Source organism: Lithobates pipiens, unplaced genomic scaffold, assembly GCF_037356315.1.
Source record: "Lithobates pipiens isolate NorthernLeopardFrog02 unplaced genomic scaffold, aLitPip1_a1.2 Scaffold_8, whole genome shotgun sequence".
Taxonomy (NCBI): domain Eukaryota; kingdom Metazoa; phylum Chordata; class Amphibia; order Anura; family Ranidae; genus Lithobates; species Lithobates pipiens.
In genome coordinates, this window is record NW_027507903.1 from 645956001 (window position 1) to 645970999 (window position 14999).

A 14999-nucleotide genomic window follows, 5' to 3' on the forward strand; every position below is an offset into this window, starting at 1 on the left:
TGGGTGGCACAGATGGGTGGCACAGATGGGTGGCACGGATGGGTGGCACGGATGGGCACTGATAGGTACCACTGATAGATGGGACTGATGGGCACTGATAGGTGGCACTGATAGGTGGCACTGCTGGGCACTGATGGGCGGCACTGCTGGGCACTGATGGGCACTGGTAGATGACACTGATGGGCACAGATATGTGGCACTGGGGTGCAGCACCTTTGTTGAGGCAGATTGTGGGCACTGCTGGGTGGCACTTTGGGCACTGCTGGGTGGCACTGCTGGGTGGCACTGTGGGCACTGCTGGGTGGCACTATGGGCACTGCTGGGTGGCACTGACGGGGGGCACTAATTTTTTATTATGTATAGTTATGAGGGGGCAGGTGGGCATTGGCAGGGGGCAGGTGGGCACTGGCAGGGCTGGCCGTGATCGGGACTGATGTCTGCGCGAGGAGGAATAATAGCCGATTACCGGCTAAGTTATATCACATGATCAGCTGTCATTGGCTGACAGCTGATCACGTGATAAGGGGTCGGGATCGACCCCTTGCACGGATCGGTGATCATGCGAGTCTCATAGACTCGCCGATCACAGAGCGCGCCACGCGCGCCCCTCAGGGGACGCGCAGGCCTCTCGTGCACGGGACTACGTCAATAGACGTAGTCCCGGAAAAGGAGATTCGCGCTGTAGCCGTCATTCGGCTATAGCGCGGGTCTCAAGTGGTTAACAAACCCCTATTTTCATTTTAAAAATGCACAAAACTGAATTTTAATGCACACAAACATAATATAATAACAGTGTTAATTTTGTCAACAAAAACAGTTTCATAACAAATTTCGTCAGCGGCATATTTCCAGTTATGAAAACTAAACGAAAATCACCCCACATAGTGATCTTCCGATTTCCTTGGAGCTCCGCCTGTAAAGCCTGTGTTTCCCCTCCCAGCAAGCAAGGTAGCGAGCATAGAGTGCTTAGTGGTGTGGTGTGCTTAGCACTGTGCAACATTACAGGCCTCTTTAGACCACCATCCACAGCACTGTGTGGATTACAGGCCTACTCAGACCACCGTCTAGAGCACTGCGTGCATTACAGGCCTTATTAGAACATCCAGAGCACTGCACAGCATTACAAGCCTCCTCAGACCACTGTCCAGAGCATTACAGGCCTCCTCAGACCGCCATCCAGAGCACTGTGTGCATTACAGGCCTTCTCAGACCACTGTCCAGAGCATTGTGTGCATTACAGACCTCCTCCTCGGACCACTGTCCAGAGCACTGTGTGCATTACAGGCCTCCTCAGACCACCATCCAGAGCATTGTGTGCATTACAGGCCTCCTCAGACCACCATCCACAGCACAGTGTGTATTACAGGCCTCCTCAGACCACTGTCCAGAGCACTGTGTGCATTACAGACCTCCTCAGACCACCATCCAGAGCACCGTGTGCATTACAGGCCTCCTCAGACCACTGTCCAGAGCACTGTGCAACATTACAAGCCTCCTTAGACCACCATCCAGACCACTGTGTGCATTACAGGCCTCCTCTTCAGACCACTGTCCAGAGCACTGTGTGCATTACAGGCCTCCTCAGACCACTGTCCAGAGCACTGTGCAACATTGCAGGCCTCCTCAGACCACCATCCAGAGTACTGTGTGCATTACAGGCCTCCACCTCAGACCACTGTCCAAAGCACTGTGTGCATTACAGGTCTCCTCAGACCACCATCCAGATCACTGTGTGCATTACAGGCCTTCTCCTCAGACCACAGTCCAGAGCTCTGTGTGCACTACATGCCTCCACAGGCAACAGTGTGCATTACAGACCTCCTCTTCAGACCACTGTCTGGAGCACTGCGTGCATTACAGGCCTCCTTAAACCACTGTCCAAAGCACTTTGCATTACAGGCCTCCTCAAAAAAACGCCCAGAGCACTGTGTGCATTACAGGCCTCCTCAATCCACCATCCAGAGAACTGTTGCGGTACAGGCCTCCTCAGACCACTGTCCAGAGTACTGTGTGCATTTCAGGCCTCCTCAGACTATCCAGAGCAGTGCGTGCATTACAGGCCTCCTCAGACCATCCAGAGCAGTGCGTGCATTACAGGCCTCCTCAGACCATGCAAAGCACTGTGTGCATTACACTGTGATGCACTGCGTGCATTACAGGCCTACTCAGACCATCCAGAGCACTGTGTGCATTAAAGGCCTCCTCAGACCGTCCAGAGCACTGTGTGCATTACAGGCCTCCTCAGACCACTGTCTAGACCACTGTGTGCATTACAGGCCTCCTCAGACCACTGTCTAGACCACTGTGTGCATTACAGGCCTCCTCAGACCACTGTCTAGACCACTGTGTGCATTACAAGCCTCCTCAGACCACTGTCTAGAGCACTGTGTGCATTACAGGCCTCCTCAAACCACCGTCCAAAGCACTTTGCATTACAGATCTCCTCAGACCTCGGTCCAGAGCACTGTGTGCATTACAGGCCTCCTCAAACCACCGTCCAGAGAACTGTTGCAGTACAGGCCTCCTCAGACCACTGCCCAGAGCACTGTGTGCATTACAGGCCTTCTCAGACCATCCAGAGCAGTATGTGCATTACAGGCCTACTCAGACTGTCCAGTGAACTGTGTGCATTACAGGAATCCTCAGACTGTCCAGAGCACTGTGTGCATTACAGGCCTCCTCAGACCACTGTATAAAGCACATTATAGGCCTCCTCAGACCACCATCCAGAGCACTGTGTGCATTACAGGCCTCCTTAAACCACTGTATAAAGCACTGTGTGTATTACAGGCCTCCTCCGACCACTGTCCGGAGCACTGTGTGCATTACAGGCCTCCTCAAACCACCGTCCAAAGCACTGTGCATTACAGGCCTCCTCAGACCACCGTCCAGAGCACTGTGTGCATTACAGGCCTCCTCAGACCACCATCCAGAGCACTGTGTGCATTACATGCCTCAGGCCACTGTCCAGAGCACTGTAGGCATTACAAGCCTGCTCAGACCACTGTGTGCATTACAGGCCTCCTCAGACCACTGTCTAGAGCTTTGTGTGCACTACATGCCTCTTCAGACCACTGTTCAGAGCACTGTTTATACATTACAGGCCTCCTCTTCAGACCACCGTCCAGAGCACTGTGTAGCATTAAAGGCCTCCTCAGACCACTATCCAGAGCACTGTGTGCATTACAGGCTTCCTCAGACCACTGTCCAGAGAACTGTGTGCAGTACAGGCCTCCTCCGACCACTGTCCAGAGCACTGTGTGCATTACAGGGCTCCTCAGACGGTCCAGAGCACTGTGTGCATTACAGGGCTCCTTAGACCGTCCAGAGCACTGTATGCATCACAGGCCTACTCAGACCATTCAGAGAACTGTGTGCATTACAGACCTCCTCAGACCACCATCCAGGGCACTGTGCAGCATTACAGGCCTCCTCAGACCACTGTCTAGAGCACTGTGTGACTTACAAGCCTTCTTAGACCACCGTCCAAAGCACTGTGCACATTACAAGCCTTCACAGACCACAATCCGAAGAACTGTGTGCATTACAGGCCTCCTCAAACAACCACCCTGAGCACTGTGTGCATTAAAGGCCTCCTCAGACCACCATCCAGAGCACTGTGTGCTTTACAAGCCTCCTCAGACCACTGTCCAGAGCTCTGTGTGCATTACATATCTCATCAGGCCACTGTCCAGAGCACTGTGGGCATTACAGGCCTGCTCAGATCACTGCATGCATTACAGGCCTCCTCAGACCCCTGTCCAGAGCTCTGTGTGCACTACAAGCCTCCACAGGCCACTGTCCAGAGCAGTGTGCATTAGAGGCCTACTCAGACCATGCAGAGCACTGTGTGCATTAAAGGCCTCTTCAGACCATCCAGAGCAAAGTGTGTGCATTACAGGCCTCCTCAGACCACTGTCTAGAGCACTGTGTGAATTTCAAGCCTCCTCAGACCACTGTCCAGAGCACTGTATGCATTACAGGCCTCCTCAGACCGTCCAGAGCACTGTGTGCCTCACAGGCCTACTCAGACCATTCAGAGAACTGTGTGCATTACAGGCCTCCTCAGACCACCGTCTAGGGCACTGTGCAGCATTACACTCCTCCTCAGACCACCGTCTAGGGCACTGTGCAGCATTACACTCCTCCTCAGACCACCGTCCAGGGCGCTGTGCAGCATTACAGGCCTCCTCAGACCACTGTCTAGAGCACTGTGTGCATTACAGGCCTCCTCAAACAACCACCCAGAGCACTGTGTGCATTACAGGCCTTCTCAGACCACACCAAGCACTATGTGCATTAAAAGCCTCCTCAGACCACCATCCAGAGCACTGTGTGCATTACAGGCATTTTCAGACCACACCAAGCACTGTGTGCATTACAAGCCTCCTCGGACCACTGTCCAGAGCTCTGTATGCAATACATGCCTCCTCAGGCCACTGTCCAGAGCACTGTGGGCATTACAGGCCTGCTCAGATCACTGTGTGCATTACAGGCCTTCTCAGACGCCTGTCCAGAGCTCTTGGTACACTACATGCCTCCACAGGCCACTGTCCAGAGCAGTGTGCATTACAGGCCTCTTCAGACCACCATCCAGAGCACTGTGTGCTATACAGCCTTTTCCTCAGACCACTGTCCGGAGCACTGTGTGCATTACAAGCCTCTTTAGACCACCATCCAGAGCTATGTGTGCATTTCAAGCCTCCTTAGTCCCCCATCCAGAGCACTGTGTGCATTACAGGCCTCCTCAAACCATCCAGAGCACTGTGTGCATTACAGACCTCCTCAGATCACTGTCCAGAGCACTGTGTGCATTACAGGCCTCCTCAAACCAACGTCCAAAGCACTTTGCATTACAGGCCTCCTCAGACCACCGTCCAGAGCTCTGTGTGCAATACAGGCCTCCTCAAACCACTGTCCAGAGCACTGTGTGCATTACAGGTCTCCTCAGACCACCCAGAGGAGTGTGTATTACAGGGATCCTCAGATCGGCCAGAGTACTGTGTGCATTACAGGCCCCCTCAGGCCGTCCACAGCACTGTGTGCATTACAGGCCTACTCAGACTGTCCAGAGCACTGTGTGCATCACAGGCCTCCTCAAACCACAGTCTAGAGCACTGTGTGCATTACAGGCCTCCTTAGACCTTACAGAGCACTGTGTGCATTACAGGGCTCCCCAGAGCACCCACGGTGTGTAGTTTGTTCAAACCGTAATGCAATAAATAACATGATATTAGATTTTTTACTCCAGGAGAATTCTAGAGAAATGCTTAAATAAGGAATTACAATTTAACTAAACCCATTATTTTAGTCAACTAAAATGTACTGGAGATTTTAGTTGACTAAATACGACTAAAATTAAAACTACAGTAGATTACTAAAATGCAACTAAAATGGTATATTAACCCCTTCCCGATGGCCGCATGACTATATACTTCGGCAGTATGGCACGGGTGGGCAGCAGGGCGTACAGGTATGTCCCCTTTAAGAAGTGGCATTGTGGGCACGCGTGCGCCGCATGCTCTGTGACCGCGGGTCCCGCGGCCTTGATGTCCGGGTGCCCGCGATCGTGTCACAGAGCGGAAGAATGGGGAGATGCCTTTGTAAACAAGGAATTTCCCTGTTCTGCCTAATGACATAACAGAGATCACTGATCTCGAGTCTCTGTCATCGGGAGCAGTGGTCGATGTCATGTGAGAAGTAGCCCACCCCCCCCCCACAGATTGAATCACTCCATAGGACACACTTAACCCCTTGATCAACCCCTAGTGTTTAACCCCTTCCCTGCCAGTGTGATTTACACAGTAATTAGTGCATTTTTATATCACTGATCGCTGTATAAATGTCAATGGTCCCAAAATAGTGTCAAAAGTGTCCAATATGTTTGCCATAATGTCGCAGTCATGATAAAAATTGCAGATCACTGCCATTACTAATAAAAAATAATAATAATAAAAATGCCATAAAACTATCCCCTATTTTGTAGACTTTATAACTTTTGCGCAAACCAATCAGTATAGACTTATTGCATTTTTTTTTACCAAAAATATGTAGAAGAATACGTGTCGGCCTAAACTGAGGAAAAAAAATGTTTTTTTTATATATTTTTGGGTGATATTTATTATAGCAAAAAGTAAAAAATATTGCTTTTTTTCAAAATTGTTGCTAGCGCAAACGATAAAAAACGCAGAGGTGATCAAATACCACCAAAAGAAAGCTCTATTTGTAGGAAAAAAAAGGCATCAATATTGTTTGGGTGCAACGTCGCACGACCGCACAATCGTCAGTTAAAGCGACGCAGTGCCGAATCGCAAAAAGTGCTCTGGTCAGGAAAGAGGTAAATCCTTCCAGGGGCTGCTGAAGTGGTTAATACAAAGGCTATGTCTAAACTGAAATTTGGCGCCAAAATTACGACTGTCTAATTCTCCCATTTTTGTAAACATAAAAAAGATGGGGTTGCCTTGAATAAATAGATACCAACCGTGTGCAAAAAAGTGCAGTACCCAAAATTGTCCATAGGCGAAGTTTTAAAGCCTATCAGACGAATGATCGTCCATTTTTAAAATTTATTTTGCATGCCAGTCTCTATATCGAAAATGAAGAGGTTACTAAAGTTACGAAAATTCTTGTACGACAGAATATAAATTCGAAAGTTACGTAATGTACTGCATTTGTATTGTACTTTCGGATAAAAAGTTCTGGTGTCGTACGAAAATAATTTTTTGGTGTTTGTCCCATTGGAAAATTTCGCTGTGTACTAATCATCAGGTTATCGTATGATCGATTCAAAATTGGTATTTTTCGTATGATTTTCTGATCGTGTGTACTAGGCTTTAGAGTTAACAATGAGTTAAAGTGGAGGGCCACCCTGAAAAAAAAAAATATATAAAAAATTACAAATTACAATTGCAGTGTTTGCAGCTGCTGACTTTTAAAAAATTTTTTTTTTTTAAACGGCCCTCCTCCTTTAAGTAAAAAAAAAAAAAAAAAATTATTAAAGTAACAAAAAAAAAAGTTTTTTCTTAAAGTGGTTGTAAACCCATTACAACCACTTTAACCTACCTGTAGGTGCAAGAACCTTTTAGGTTTGGGAGATATTTGCAGGAATAGCGGCACCGACGTCTACTGCGCATGCGCACTGAGCCTGCCGTTTCTAACGGAGATCATGCCGTTATTGGCAGCACCATACGCGCGAGTGACGTCGTCGCGGCTCCGGCCAGTCACAGCGCCGGAACCGCGATACCCAGAAGTCGCTCTGGGATAGATGGTGGCGGAGGAGACGAACAAGGGCTGATGCCGGGGCTTCGATCTGAGGTAAGTAATTCATAATGAGCTAGTATGCTATGCATACTAGCTCATTATGCCTTTGCCTTGCAGGGTCTATTTATTTATTCGTTTTTTTTTTTTAAGAGGCTTTACTTCCTCTTTAACCACTTGCCGACCGCCGCACGCCGATGTACGTCGGCAGAATGGCACGGGCAGGCATAAGCACATACATGTACGTCCTCTGCCTCCCGCGGGTCGGGGGCCCGATCGGGCCCCCGCCCGGTGCCTGCGGCGGTCGGTTTTCGTTCGGGAGCGATCCCGGACGAGGGGACGGCCATTCATTCATGGCCACCCCCTCGCGATCGCTCCCGACGAATGGAAATCCCCGGTGACATCACTTCCTCTCCTGTAATGTAAACACAGGAGAGGAAGTGATGTATTCTCTCCTCCGTGTCGGTATTTTTCGTTCCGACACGGAGGAGAGCGGATCAGTGAGTTGCACCAACACATCCCACACACAGTAGAACATGCCAGGCACACTCACACCCCCCCTTTACCCCCCGATCACCCCCCCAATTACCCCTGCCCCCCAGTCACAGTGACACCAATGTCATTTTTTTTTTTTTTTTTTTGCATTGGTGTCATTTGTGACTGTAATAACTGTTAGGGCAGTTAGGGTTAGCCCCCTTTAGTTCTAATGTACCCCCCTAACCCCCCCAATAAAGGTTTAACCCCGTGATCACCCCCCGTCGCCAGTGTCACTAAGGCTGGGTTCACATTGCAGCGGTTTATGAGAACGAATGTGATTCGCACCGCACTGCAGTGCAAATCACATCCGATCTCTGTGCGATTCGAGTTCAGCCATTCGCCGCACCCGCCGCACCCGCCACACCCGCCGCACCCGCCGCAAATTCGCACGGGACCCTTTTTTTGGCCCGCAGCAGAATCGGATCGCATGGGTGTTCACACCATGCGATCCGAGTTTGCAGATCGCACTGCGATATGCGAACTGATCTGGGGGTGTCAGTAACATTTCACTGACACTCCCAGCAGTTCGCATAGGGCAGTGTGAACTGCCGCCGGGAGGCATGCGATGCGGGAACCCGCCGCGGATTCGCGGCGTTTCCGCATCGCTCCAGTGTGAACCCAGCCTAATAAGCGATCATTTTTCTGATCGCCGTATTAGTGTCACAGGTGACGCTAGTTAGGCAGGTAGGTATTTAGGTTCGCCGCAGCTTTTTATAGCGCTAGGGACCCCCATATACTACCGCATAAAGCCCCCTGATTGCCCCCTAGTTAACCCTTTCACCAGTGATCACCATATAACTGTTACAGGTGACGCTGGTTGGTTAGTTATTTTTTTATAGTTTCAGGGCACCCGCCATTTATTACCTAATAAAGGTTTAACCCCCTGATCACCCGGCAGGTGTCATTTGTGACTAATAACTGTTAGGGCAGTTAGGGTTAGCCCCCTTTAGTTCTAAGGTACCCCCCTAACCCCCCCAATAAAGGTTTAACCCCGTGATCACCCCCCGTCGCCAGTGTCACTAAGGCTGGGTTCACATTGCAGCGGTTTATGAGAACGGATGTGATTCGCACCGCACTGCAGTGCAAATCACATCCGATCTCTGTGCGATTCGAGTTCAGCTATACAGATAGTATGGCTGAATTCGTGTCGCACCCGCCGCACCCGCCGCAAACTCGCACGGGACCCTTTTTTTGGTCCGCAGCAGAATCGGATCGCATGGGTGTTCACACCATGCGATCCAAGTTTGCAGATCGCACTGCGATATGCGAACTGATCTGGGGGTGACATTAACATTTCACTGACACTCCCAGCAGTTCGCATAGGGCAGTGTGAACTGCCGCCGGGAGGCATGCGATGCGGGAACCCGCCGCGCATTCGTGGCGTTCCCGCATCGCTCCAGTGTGAACCCAGCCTAATAAGCGATCGTTTTTCTGATCGCTGTATTAGTGTCACAGGTGACGCTAGTTAGGCAGGTAGGTATTTAGGTTCGCCGCAGCTTTTTATAGCGCCAGGGACCCCCATATACTACCGCATAAAGCCCCCTGATTGCCCCCTAGTTAACCCTTTCACCAGTGATCACCATATAACTGTTACAGGTGACGCTGGTTGGTTAGTTATTTTTTTATAGTTTCAGGGCACCCGCCATTTATTACCTAGTCTCACTAGTGTACCCCTAAATTTAGGGGTGTCTACTTTCTAAAATGGGGTCATTTGGGGGGGGGGGGGTTTGTGCCATCTTGGCATTTTATGGCCTTCAAAACTGTAACGCCCTTAGAAAGCCTGAAGGCGGTGCTTGGTTTTTGGGGCCCCGTACGCGGCTAGGCTCCCAAAAAGTCCCACATATGTGGTATCCCCGTACTCAGGAGAAGCAGCAGAATTTATTTTGGGGTGTCATTTCACATATGCCCATGGCATGCGTGAGCAATATATCATTTAGTGACAACTTTGTGAAAAAAAAAAAAAGTTTGTAATTTTCCCGCAACTTGTGGCAAAATATAAAATATTCCATGGACTCAACATGCCTCTCAGCAAATAGCTTGGGGTGTCTACTTTCTAAAATGGGGTCATTTGTGGGGGTTTTGTGCCATCTTGGCATTTTATGGCCTTCAAAACTGTAATAGGTAGTGAGAAGTGAACTCAAAAAATTACGCCCTTAGAAAGCCTGAAGGCGGTGCTTGGTTTTCGGGGCCCCGTACGCGGCTAGGCTCCCAAAAAGTCCCACATATGTGGTATCCCCGTACTCAGGAGAAGCAGCAGAATTTATTTTGGGGTGTCATTTCACATATGCCCATGGCATGCATGAGCAATATATCATTTAGTGACAACTTTGTGAAAAAAAAAAAAAAAAAAAAAAAGTTTGTAATTTTCCCGCAACTTGTGGCAAAATATAAAATATTCCATGGACTCAACATGCCTCTCAGCAAATAGCTTGGGGTGTCTACTTTCTAAAATGGGGTCATTTGTGGGGGTTTTGTGCCATCTTGGCATTTTATGGCCTTCAAAACTGTAATAGGTAGTGAGGCGTGAAATCAAAAATTTACGCCCTTAGAAAGCCTGAAGGCGGTGCTTGGTTTTCGGGGCCCTGTACGCGGCTAGGCTCCCAAAAAGTCCCACATATGTGGTATCCCCGTACTCAGGAGAAGCAGCAGAATTTATTTTGGGGTGTCATTTCACATACGCCCATAGCATGTGTGAGCAATATATCATTTAGTGACAACTTTGTGTAAAAAAAAAAAAAAAATTTTTTTTTTGTCATTATTCAATCGCTTGAGGCAAAAAAATAAAATATTCAATGGGCTCAACATGCCTCTTATCAATTTCCTTAGGGGGTCTACTTTCCAAAATGGGGTCATTTGGGGGGGTTTTGTACTGCCCTGTCATTTTAGCACCTCAAGAAATGAGATAGGCAGTCGTAAACTAAAAGCTGCGTAAATTCCAGAAAACGTACCTTAGTTTGTAGATGTGACAACTTTTGCGCAAACCAATAAATATACAATTATTGACTTTTTTTTTACCAAAGACATGTGGCTGAATACATTTTGGCCTAAATGTATGACTAAAATTGAGTTTATTGGATTTTTCTAATAACAAAAAGTAGAAAATATCATTTTTTTTCAAAATTTGCGGTCTTTTTACGTTTATATCGCAAAAAATAAAAATCGCAGAGGCAATCAAATACCATCAAAAGAAAGCTCTATTTGTGGGAAGAAAAGGACGCAAATTTTGTTTGGGTACAACATTGCATGACCGCGCAATTACCAGTTAAAGCAGCGCAGTGCCAAAGTGTAAAAAGACCTCTGGTCATTTACCAGCAAAATGGTCCGGTCTGAAAGTGGTTAAGCCCCTATATACGTACATACATAGATAAACACATACATCGGGTGGCTACATACAAAAATAACGATTGCACTACATGTTACATATCAACAAGCATGTCAAGGGATAGCAATTTATTTACTTACTTGTGCTTTTGATCTCCAGGCATCTATTGGTGCATCTCCCGAAGAAGCGAGACTCCTCTCATGAAACGCGTCGAGACCTCGCACAGCTATCCCACCTTACTGACGGTCATCTTTATGACATATCCATGTCTCATGGAAAGGTTCATTATATGAATGTAAAATTGATCAATATGTTGATATCTAATATAGTTTCTTTTTTTTGTATTACATGTTGTTTTTAACCCCTTCCGGACCGCCCGTCGCAGTTTTACGTCCTGACTTTGAAGGAGGATATCGTTGTTATGGCTGCAGCTAGCTGCCATAACCCCGGTATCCTCTTCTTCAGCCGGCAGTCCGCTACAAGATAAAAGTGGTCTCTGTGGCAGATTCACTGCGAGATCACTTTTATCGGCGGTGGGAGAGGTGATTGCGTCTGTCCCCTACCTGGGTATGGAGATGAGTGAGGGGAATATGGCCCCCACCCATCTCCATATCACTGCAGGGCGGAAGCGACGTCAAAACGTCACGTCCGCTCATAGCTCTTAAAGGACCATTTTTTTTAAATTACAATTTTTTTTATTGCATTTTAGTGTAAATATGAGATGTGAGGTCTTTTTGACCCCCAAATCTCATATTTAAGAGGACCTGTCATGCTTTTTTCTATTACAAGGGATGTTTGCATTCCTTGTAATAGGAATAAAAGTGACACATTTAAAAAAAAAAAAAAAACTGTGTAAAAATGTGAAAAAAAAAGGTAAAATAAATAAGAAAAAAAAATGTTTTAAATGCGACCCATCCCGACGAGCTCACGCACAGAAGCAAACGCATAAGTGACTAGCGCCCGCATATGAAAACGGTGTTCAAACCACGCATGTGAGGTATCGCTGCGATCGGTCAAGCGAGAGCAATAATACTAGCCCTAGACCTCCTCTGTAACTTAAAACAAGCAACCTGTAGAATTTTTTTAAACGTCGCCTATGGAGATTTTTATGATTTTTTAAAATGTAAAAGTTTGTCGCCATTCCACGAGCGGGTGCAATTTTGAAGCGTGACATGTTGGGTATCAATTTACTCTGCGTAACATTATCTTTCACAATATAAAATAAAGTTGGGCTAACTTTACTGCTGTCTTATTTTTTAATTTAAAAAAGTGTATTTTTTCCAAAAAAAAGTGCGCTTGTAAGACCGCTGCGCAAATACGGTGTGACAGAAATTATTGCAACCGCCATTTTATTCTCTAGGGTGTTAGAAAAAAAATGTATAATGATTGGGGGTTCTAATTCATTTTCTAGCAAAAAAAATAAATGTTTTTAACTTGTAAACAACAAATCTCAGAGGCTTGGTCTTTAAGTGGTTAAATGTGTGATAAATAAACAATTTATACATTTTACCTGAGGTGTGCTCTTTAAAAGTCTCATGGGCAATTTTGTTTTTTGTTGAGAGGACTGTGTCCTATCCGATACAGGCTCCTCCAAGATGGCACCCATGACACCCACAAGAACTGCATATAGCCTCCTTGTGTCAAAGATGGTGGCCTACATTTCTGAGAGAGCTTTGTGTCCTATCAGACACAGGCTCCCCTAAAATGGGACCCATGAGACCCACAGAAGCTATATATAGCCTTCCTGTGTCTAAACTCTCTGAAAGAACTCCGTGTCCTATCAAATACACAATCCCCCAAGATGGCACTCATGGGACCCACAGGAGCTATGCTAATCTACCTGGGTCTAAGATGGCCACCCAAATCTCAGGAGAGCTATCAAACACAGGCTTCCCCAATATGGCATCCACGGTATCACAGAAGCTATATATAGCCTCTCTGTGTCTAAGATGGCTGCCCAAATCTTGGGAGAGATCTATGTCCTATCAGACACAGGCTCCCCCAAGATGGCTCCCAAAGTCTAAGCCTAATAAAACAATTCCAATTAAGAAACTTAAGACAGGTGGGAGCATCTAGTGGTGGACAATCTCAGATCAGCAGGTAGGTTAATTGGCTTCTGTCAAAAATTGGCCCTAGTATATGAATGGGGACCTTGGATTGTGGGCTCCTTGAGGGTAGAGACGTGTGATGTGAGTGTGCAATGTACAGGGATAGGGACACTTGTAGACACTCACTCAGGTTGAACTGGATGGACTGGTGTCTTTATTCAACCTTACAAACTATGAAACTATGAAACTATCACAATCTATCAGACACAGGCTCTCTAGGATGAAACCCATGAGACTCACAAGAACTGAATATAGCCTCCTTGTGTCAAAGATGGTGGCCTAAATCTTTGGAAGAGCTCTGTGTCCTATCAGACACAGGTTATTCCAAGATAGCGCCTATGAGGCCCACAAGAGCTGTATATAGCCTCCTTTTGTCAAAGATGGTGGCCTAAATTTCTGGGAGAGCTCTGTGTCCTATCAGACAACGGTTCTTCCAAGACAGTGCCTATGAGACCCACAAGAGCTGTATATAGCCTCCTTGTGTCAAAGATGGTGGCCTAAATCTCTGGGAGAGCTCTGTGTCCTTTTAGACACAGGCTCTTCTAAGATGGCTCCTACGAGACCCACAAGAGCTGTATATAGCCTCCATATGTCAAAGATGGTGGCTTAAATCTCTGGGAGAGCTCTGTGTCCTATCAGACACACGGTTCTTCCAAGATAGTGCCTACGAGACCCACAAGAGCTGTATATAGCCTCCTTGTGTCAAAGATGGTGGCCTAAATTTTTGGGAGAGCTCTGTGTCCTATCAGACACTGGTTATTCCAAGATAGCGCCTATGAGGCCCACAAGAGCTGTATATAGCCTCCTTGTGTCAAAGATGGTGGCCTAAATTTCTGGGAGAGCTCTGTGTCCTATCAGACACCGGTTATTCCAAGATAGCGCCTATGAGGCCCACAAGAGCTGTATATAGCCTCCATATGTCAAAGATGGTGGCCTAAATCTCTGGGAGAGCTCTGTGTCCTATTAGACACAGGCTCTTCTAAGATGGTGCCTATGAGACCCACAAGAGCTGTATTTAGCCCCCTTTTGTCAAAGATGGTGGCCTAAATTTTTGGGAGAGCTCTGTGTCCTATCAGACACCAGTTATTCCAAGATAGCGCCTATGAGGCCCACAAGAGCTGTATATAGCCTCCTTTTGTCAAAGATGGTGGCCTAAATTTCTGGGAGAGCTCTGTGTCCTATCAGACAACGGTTCTTCCAAGACAGTGCCTATGAGACCCACAAGAGCTGTATATAGCCTCCTTGTGTCAAAGATGGTGGCCTAAATCTCTGGGAGAGCTCTGTGTCCTTTAAGACACAGGCTCTTCTAAGATGGCTCCTACGAGACCCACAAGAGCTGTATATAGCCTCCATATGTCAAAGATGGTGGCTTAAATCTCTGGGAGAGCTCTGTGTCCTATCAGACACACGGTTCTTCCAAGATAGTGCCTACGAGACCCACAAGAGCTGTATATAGCCTCCTTGTGTCAAAGATGGTGGCCTAAATCCCTGGGAGAGCTCTGTGTCCTATCAGACACCGGTTCTTCCAAGATAGCGCCTATGAGGCCCACAAGAGCTTTATATAGCCTCCTTGTGTCAAAGATGGTGGCCTAAGTTTCTGGGAGAGCTCTGTGTCCTATCAGACACTACTTATTCCAAGATAGCGCCTATGAGGCCCACAAGAGCTGTATATAGCCTCCTTGTGTCAAAGATGGTGGCCTAAATCTCTGGGAGAGCTCTGTGTCCTATTAGACACAGGCTCTTCTAAGATGGTGCCTATGAGACCCACAAGAGCT